The sequence below is a fragment of the Adiantum capillus-veneris genome, chromosome 30, assembly GCF_014529385.1.
Source record: "Adiantum capillus-veneris isolate H3 chromosome 30, ASM1452938v2, whole genome shotgun sequence".
Classification (NCBI taxonomy): domain Eukaryota; kingdom Viridiplantae; phylum Streptophyta; class Polypodiopsida; order Polypodiales; family Pteridaceae; genus Adiantum; species Adiantum capillus-veneris.
In genome coordinates, this window is record NC_140960.1 from 47,162,530 (window position 1) to 47,171,915 (window position 9,386).

The following is a 9,386-nucleotide window of genomic DNA, read 5'->3' on the forward strand; positions in this document are numbered from 1 at the left end:
CAATGGCAAGTGTAGCATTTCCAACCTTTACTGGTAAGGTGGGTGAGGATGCTGCAGACTTTCTAGACAACTTGGAAATAGCATGTGTCATCTCTGCGAGAGATGATGATGCTTCGCGCTTGCGCATCTTCCCACTTCTAATGAAGGTGGAGGCAAGATCATGGTACAATGCCTTGGCACAAGAAACCAAGGAACGGTGAGACTTATTAAGAGCAGCCTTTGTCAAGCGTTTTGGAGAGGGCACAACATTAGAGAAGCTATGGCAATTGTTGATAGAGTTGAAGCAGGGCAGTATGCTGGAATACGCATCATATGAGTCAAAGTTTGTAGATTTATGGGGGCGATGGGTTGCATCGACAAGAGAGGATGAGGGGGCACCTGATTTCCTAAAGAAGGATCGGTTTGTGGCTGGGTTATGGCCAACTCTTAAAGAGAAGGTGAAGGGAAGGTTTCCTGCTACGTATGAGCTAGCCGTTGAAGTTGCCCGCCTTAAAGACAAGAAGTTGCGCCTACAAGCCAGGAATATCGATGAAGAGGAAGCCGTTAGGACCCGACCACCTCTAGCACCACCTACAACAGTCGCCTAGAGGATTCAACCACAAGAACCAATTGAAGATCAGCAAGACCTGCTCAATTGAATCACCAATCAACTTGAGAATCTCTCAGTCCATTTGATACAACAATGGCATGCACACAATCGCAACCAAGAGCAAGGAAGAGGACAACGAAGGCAAAACCAAGAATACCACTGCTACAATTGTGGGGAGGATGGTCATGGCATGTACTACTTACTGTCCACACCCAAGGAGGCAGAATTTCAACAGAGGAGCTAGGCAAAACCAGGTTTCACCACCGAGAGCAAGACCACCACCACCGAGGGCACCACAACAAGCACCACCCGTGCAAATCCTACAACCACCCATTCAACCACAACCACCACCACCACCACAACCTCTCACTCCACCCTTACCCCCACCACCAGTTGGCAATCAAACAGTAAGCGTCATCAGTCTTGAAGGTAAAGGAAAGGAGAAAGTGGAGGAGGATGAGACCAAGGCTAAAGGAGTAGATGCCATAGGGGTAAAACGCGCTAGGCATGGTGAATCTTCCCAAAAGGAAGAAAAGATGAAGACTAAAGGGGAATCTAGCAAAAAGCTGTCCAAGTCACGACGTAAAATTGACATTGTAGATTTCTGTTTGGGTGAATGTTCTAAACCATATGATTTGGTTCAAGATGTTTCTGTGCAGGGCCCAAAAATCACCTGGCCCCAGTTACTCCACCTAGCACCTAGGGTGAGGAGACAATGGACAAAGATGGTTAGCACGAGATGACCAAAGCCAAAGATAGATGGGGCTATCTCTGGGAGGAATCTAGATGACATACTACCAGTGATGGATGCTTACATCAAAGGGCAACACATCTCCAATATCTACATCGATGGTGGCGCACAAATATGCGTCATGAGTGAAAAAATGATGCACCGTTTGGGTTTATAGGTGAGCCGGCCGACACCATGCCGAGCCAAAATGGCAAATAATTTAAAAGTTCAATGTGTTGGTGTCATAAATGCAGTTAGGATAAAGGCATTCAACACCGAGGTAGATGTGGACATCTTTGTCATGCCACACAAAGGGGAGGGCTATCCTATCATTCTAGGGAGGCCTTGGCTTATGGCTATGAGAGCTAAGCAGGACTAGGACACCGGCATAATCCAGATGAAGGATGAAAAAGGGAGGCCAATACTTTATGACATGAAGAAAGGTCGGCAATGCGACATGGATCTAGAAACCTCTATGGATGAGTTTTCTAGTGGTGACTCTTCAACCACTTCAGAGGAGTCGTCAATAGTAAGTGAAGAAATTGACAATAGCATTGAGGTGATGGGGATCATTCTCAAGGACCCTAAGAAGATGGAGCAACTTGATTTCTCATCATCAAACCAAGGGGAGACACCAGGTATACAACCTCTGGTAGAAGCACGTAAGCTACATCAAATGCTCTCTAGTGAGTTGTGTGGGAAGGAGCGTGAAGATTATATTTTGATGCTAAGTAATTTTACCACATTGTTCATTGATGAATAAGATAAAATCACTGGCATCACAGTAGTTCAACATCACATTAAGCTCAAGGAGGGAAGTAAACCTGTAGTGCAGAAGCTCAGGCGGCTAGGAGTAATTCAACAAGACGCCCTACTCAAAGAGGTGAGGAAATTGCTAGAAGCTGGTTTTATCTATCCTGTTGAAGACTCAGAGTGGGTTTCTCCAGTGGTAGTCACACCAAAGAAGAATGGTAAGTGGAGGGTTTGTGTTGATTACAAGCCTCTTAATGCAGCCACAAAGAGGGACCATTTTCCTCTTCCTTTTCAAGACGAAATACTCAATGAGGCAGCAGGACATGAGCGCTACACAGTATGTGATGGCTACTCAGGCTACTTCCAAATTAGCATCGCTGAAGAAGATCAAAAGAAGACAACCTTCATCACACCATGGGGATGTTTTGCTTACAGAGTTATGCCTTTTGGTCTCACTAATGCTCCAGCCACTTTTCAGCGATATGTGACATTTGTTTTTCAGCCATTCTTTGGAAAATCAATCCTTGTTTTTATTGATGACTTTTGTATCTATAGCTCTCGCTCTCTTCATTTGGAGAAAGTTTATGAAGGTCTAGCTAGGCTACAAGCTTTGGGGGGCCAACTCAATGTGGAGAAATGCCACATTGGTGAAAGCAAGGTTACTCTTCTTGGCCATGTGATCTTGGCCAATGGCATTGAAGCTGACCCAAGCAAGATTCAATCCTTGCTGGCTTTAACCTCTCCCACCACAACAAAGAAGTTGGTATCTTTTCTTCAAAAGGTGAGTTATTTGAGTAGGTTCATTCACTTGCTCTCCCAAGTGGTTCTTCCTTTACAACAAGTTACCCATCAAGAGATTTTCACTTTGAGTGAAAAAAATGAACAACAATTCAATGAGGTAAAACAAATTCTAGCTTCACTTCCCACCATAGCACCTCCAAAGTGGGACGAGCCATTTTATGTAAACCCTAGTGTGGGCAATGACACACTTGGGGCTGTATTGATGCAAAAGGATCCTCAAACTTCTTTCATGCGTCCTATCTACTTCTCTAGTCAAATGACGCATGGTGAAGATACACGGCAGTGGAGCACATGGTGCTTGCATTAATGTTTGCTACCACCAAATTTCGCTCTTATTTATTGTCTAGACCATTCATAATCTTAACAATGGAAGAAGTATTTCCTTATGTAATGCAGCACATGAATGTTTCTTCTAGGATTTTCCAAATGGCTCACAAGGCTGCAAGAGTTTGACTACACAATGCAAGTGGAGAACTCCACAAGGGCCAGTCTAGGAGGTATTCTCACTCATCGCCACTATGAAAAGAAGCTAAAGATAAAGCCAAATGATCAAGATATTACACCCGTACTGGAAGTCCCTAAGGTAGAGGAGGCTCACTCTATTTTCTTTGATGGAGCCTACAAGAGGAAAGTGGACAAAGCTGCAGCAGGCATTGTCATCTTCAACGAGCAAGGGGATAAGGTTTTCTCCATTGAGAATCTCTTGGATTCTCACTCTAACAATGAGGCAGAATATGCAGCCTTAAGTACTCTTGGGTTAGAGTGGTGTGTGACACAGGGCATTCAACGGTTAAATGTATTTGGTGATGCCATGCTTTTAATAAAACAAATACAAGGAACTTCGGCTTGTAAAAATCATAGCTTGCTAGGCCATTTGCAAAAAGTCAAGGAACTTTTAGGGAAATTTCAAGTTGTACAATTACATCATGTCCCTTGAGCAGAAAATCAAGAAGCAGATGCTCTAGCTAGAGAGAAGTTGCAAGATGTTTCAATGGTGGGTGCTATCAAGTTGAAGCTGCCTCTCTTCCAAGGTAGCGATGCTATGCCTGACATCATGAGTTTCTTGGACACAGGAGAGTGTCCTAAAGATCTTACTAAGGGCCAAAAGCAGTGGCTTGTGCGCAAGGCAACAAAATACCGCCTTATCAATGACGACCTCTACTGCAAGGGTAAGGATCAAATTCTTAGGCGGGTACCTCTCTCTAGAGAGATCACTGAAATCATTTCAAGTTGCCATGATGGTGTTTGCGGAGGACACTTTGCACTTGACATCACTAGTAGAAAGATTCTACAAGCCGGGTTTGTATGGCCTAGTCTACATAGGGATGTGCATCATTGGTGTAAAACATGCAAGGAATTTCAAAAGGCAGGGGATAGGAGGCTCACATATGAGCCACAGACTCCTATAATCTCATATGGACCATTTGAGAAATGGGGAATTGATGCTATTGGGCCTTTGCCAAGGAGCCGATCAAGTAAATTTTATATCATCATGGGTGTGGACTACATGACCAAGTGGGCTGAAGCAGTTGCCACCACCCGGATTACAACTAAGGAAGTGGCTAAGTTCGTATTTGAAAACATTTTTTGCCGTTTTGGCACTCCTCTTGAAATAATTTCTGACAGGGGACCAGGTTTTAGAGGAGACCTTGTAGGAGAGCTAATGGAGAAGTAAGGTATCTCACGACGACACTCAACTCCCTACTACCCACAATGCAATGGTTTGGTGGAAAAGGTAAATGGTATGATCTGCAAGATCATCACTAAACATGTAAACAATCACAAAAGTGATTGGGACAAGCATCTTATGGATGCACTTTGGGCTTATCGCACTTCATTTCGCACATCCCTTGGGTTCACACCATATCACTTGGTGTTTGGTAAGGAAGCCATTTTACCCATTGAAGTACAATTGGCTAGTCTCAGGGTGCTAGTTGGGCAGGTGTAACGTCCTAATGCTCATCTCCACAACCACATTCTTGATCTAGAGAGGTTTCAACTAGACAGAGAAGATGCTATCAACTATTATGCAGCACAGGCAGAGCAACGTCGACTTACCTTCAACAAGGGACTTAGTGAAGTCGCGGAGCGGAGCGTGGGTCGACTCTCTCTCTCACACACACACAGTGAGCTTACACAGTACAATACGCAGAGAACTGTTAGAAGGGTTATCTCCCAATTCCTTAGTATTCACAAAATATAAGTTAGTATATACAAAGAGTTAGAAGGAAGTGAGTTAGGCGGGCGGGCGGCCATATCCGCATAAGAGGCCACTTGGGCTTTAATCCCAACAACCTCCCACTTAAAGTCCAATGTGGCACTTTAAGTAACTGTAAATCTATGAACATAAATGTACAAAGATTTACATGGCTGCCATCTATCCAATGCCCAATAACTCACGACAATGCACAAAGCCCTCTCCTGGAAGTCCCTTTGTGAGTAGATCAGCAGGATTGTCCTTGGTGTGGATCTTCAGCAGTTGTATCTGCTTGTCTTCAAGTACTTCCCTAATGAAGTGATATTTGACATCAATATGCTTAGTCTTCAAATGGAACACTGGATTCTTTGCCAATTGTATAGCACTTTGACTATCACAATATAACTCTGGCATATCTACTTTGATTCCCAAGTCTGCAACCAATCTACCAAGCCAAATAGCTTCTTTGCATGCCTCATTTGCTGCAACATACTCAACTTCTGTAGTAGACTGCGTAACACAATCTTGTAATCAAGATCGCCATGATATGGCACCTCCAGCCAATGTAAAGACATAGCCTGATGTAGATCTCCTCTTATCCAAGTCTCCTGCATAATCTGAGTCAGTGTATCCTCTGACACTCAAATCCTGACTACCATAGCATATGCGCATACTCTTTGTATGTTTTAAGTATCTCATGATACCTTTCACTGCCTCCCAATGTTTCTTGCCGGGATTTGACATATATCTGCTAACCACTCCCACTGCAAATGCAATATCCGGACGTGTAGCAATCATTGCATACATCAAACTACCCACTGCACATGCACATGGAATCTTATCCATTTCAGCCTTTTCTTCCTCAGACACAGGACAATCTTGTTTGCTAAGTTTCACATATGGTGGCAATGGAACACTCAATGCCTTTCCCTTCTCCATATTGAAACGTTGCAAAACCTTGTCAATATACTCTGTTTGAGATAACCAAATCAACTTCTTTGATCTGTCTCTCTCAATGCGCATACCAAGTATATGACTTGCCTCACCCATGTCTTTCATGTCAAACGATTTTGCCATCTTTGACTTCAAAGCTGAAATTTCTTCCAAGTGTTTGCCAGCAATCAACATGTCATCCACATACAAAATAAGGATCATCCAACTGCCATCCTTAGCCTTCTTTGTATATAGACAGTGATCGAACTCACTACGTTTGTAGCCTTGAGAAAGCATAAACTGGTGGAACTTATGGTACCATGCCCTCGGTGATTGTTTTAAGCCATAAAGACTCTTTAACAACTGGCATACCAAATGTTCCATGCCTTTCTCAACAAACCCTTCTGGCTGCTGCATGTAAATTTCCACATCTAAATCACCATGCAAGAACGCTGTCTTGACATCCATTTGGTGCAACACCAAATCCAATATAGCAACCAATGCAAGAACGCATCTCAATGTAGTCATCTTGACCACTGGAGAGAAGACTTCATCAAAGTCAATGCCTTGTTCTTGCTTAAAGCCCTTGGCAACAAGCCTTGCTTTGTACTTTGGCTGACTATCATGAGCGGTGATCTTATACCTGTAAACCCATTTACAAGGTAGAGCCTTTTTGCCCTGTGGTAATTTAACCAACTTCCATGTCTGGTTTTTATGCAGAGCTGTCATCTCTGACTGCATGGCCAACTGCCATTTTTTCGAGTCAACCACTTGTAATGCTTCCTTGTAACAAGATGGTTCTCCGCAATCTGTGAGCATGACATAATTTAGAGATGGCACATAACGATCAGGTGGTTTGGAGACACGCTCAGAACGTCTCACCACAACTGATTCTGCCTCTCTAGCCACTATAGGCTGTTCCTGAGCCTGACCATGCTGTCTTGATGTGCTAGCACTAGGTCCATCTTCCCTGAAGACAACTCTTCTGATCTCCTCTATCTTCTCTGGCTTAGCGTGAAACTTGGCTTCATTGAAATGCACATCATTGCTACGAATAAGCTTTCTGGACTCAGGATCCCAAAGCCGGTAACCCATCTCGCCTGATTCTCCGTAGCCAAGAAATATACACTTCTTGCTCTTTGGTTCTAACTTATTTCTGAACTCCTTAGGAATATGGCTATAAGCTTCACAACCAAAGACTCTGAGATGCTTATACGAAGGGGCCTTGCCTGTCCATAGCATCTCGGCCACTGCACTCTTATCCAGAACCCTACTAGGAGACCTGTTGATCAAATGGACTACTGTAGCCACTGCTTCCGCCCAAAATCTATTAGGCAACTCAGCATTTGACAACATGCTTCTGACCTTCTCTTGTATGGTCCTATTCATACGTTCTACAACCCCATTCTGTGAAGGATTATATGGTGCAGTAAGTTCCCGCTTAATCCCTTTTGCTTCACAAAAGTCTTGAAAAGCTTTGGAAACGTACTCTCCACCATTGTCAGTTCTCAAGCACTTCAGCTTCTGACCACTCTGATTCTCCACCAGCTGCAAGAATGTCTTAAAGACCTTGAGCACCTCATCCTTGTGCTTCAAGAAGTAAACCCATACTTTGCGAGAATAGTTATCTATGAATGTACAAAAGTACGCTGCTCCCCCTAGTGACAAACTAGGCATTGGTCCGCATAGATCACTGTGTACAAGAGCTAACCGTTCGTCCCTACGATTCCTCTTTGATCTGTGCGGTTCCTGTGTTTGCTTACCATAAACACAATGCTCACAAAACTCGAAATCTTGAAATGAAAAGCCAGGCAAATAACCATAATGAGAAAGTATTTCCATTCCTCTTTTTGACATATGTCCCAACCTACGATGCCACAGTGACACACTTGGCTGCTCAATCACATTAATTACATGGTTTTTAACCTCTGAAACATGTAAAGTGTACAGAGTTCCTGACTTGCTGCCATGTGCTACAGTCATCGAACCTTTGGAGATCTTCCAAGCGTTGTTCCCAAAAACTGTCACATAACCCGCATCATCCAACTTCCCTGTACTAATCAAGCTCTTTCGGATTGCTGGAACATGTCTGACATTCTTGAGCCATAAAGAAGAGCCATTCTGAAAATTCAACTGCACATCTCCCACTCCAAGTATGTCACAAACCTGCTCATTGCCAAGTCTGACATAATCTTTAGTAGCCACATATGATGTAAACCACTCTTTGTGCGGAGAAACATGTAAAGATGCCCCTGAGTCGATAATCCAATCACTCATAGCATGTCCATCCTCTGCAGTCAAGAAAACAGAATCAAGATTGCTTGTAAGGAAGATGTCACCAGCTGCTATACCAGAATCACTGTCTGAACCAGATCCTGTGACATTCACCTCTTCAATCTTCACTGAACTCTTCTTTTCATCTTGCTCAGAACTCTTTGTTTTTCCTTTTTCTTGTTTCCAATTCGTACAGTCTCGCTTCATGTGACCCTTCTTGCCACAATGGTAGCATTCTATGTCATCCTTTGACTTCGAATCACGAGACTTACTTCGGTTTTGTGCCTTCTTACCCTTCTTCTCTTTAAACTGTTGTCTCCCTCGAACGACCAAAGCACTATTGCCTTTGCCTTTGTCAATGTTCTTCCTGTTCACTTCCTCTGTGAGCAAGTTGCCTTCTACATTGGCACTTGTAAGACCTTCTGGCGCGACAGAATTACTTAACTGTTAACTGGCTGAAAATTGTGTGAAATTCATTCAGATGATTTGACATGGTTGTCCCCTCCTTCATCTTCAAATCCACCAATTTCTTGAGCCAGTAAATCTGAGAAGCAGCACTTTGTTTCTCGTACATACCACATAGCTTTTGCCATACGCCATACGCTGTAGTCTCTTATGCTACGTTGAAGTAAACATTTTCTGCCAGTGTCAGCATGATTGTGGAACAAGCTAACTCAAGCTCTTCCCACTCATCTTCAGCCATAAATTCTGGTCTCTCCCCTTTGAGCTTCAGTGGCTTCACTTGTTTTTTCTGCACCAAAACCTGCCAAATCTGCTTCTTCCAGAATGGAAAGTTTGTGCCATCCAGCTTCTTTATGTTGTAAAGAGTCTCACTTTGAGAAGATGCCATATCTGCCAAACTGTTTACTCCTGAGAAGAATCCGGCAGAGTTTCCCCTGTAAACTGGCCTCTGTACACAGTAAACAAGCTGTAATCAACAAGCTGAACACCTCTCCTCAGGAACTGTCAGTATTTTTGAAAATTTTTGACAGAGTCTCCCCTGTAAACTGAGCTCTGGGAACCAAAAGATAGCTCAAGAAACAATCATAAATAGCTGACCAATGACAAATCTAAAAAATCCCTGTAATATGCTGTCCTGTAAGCATACA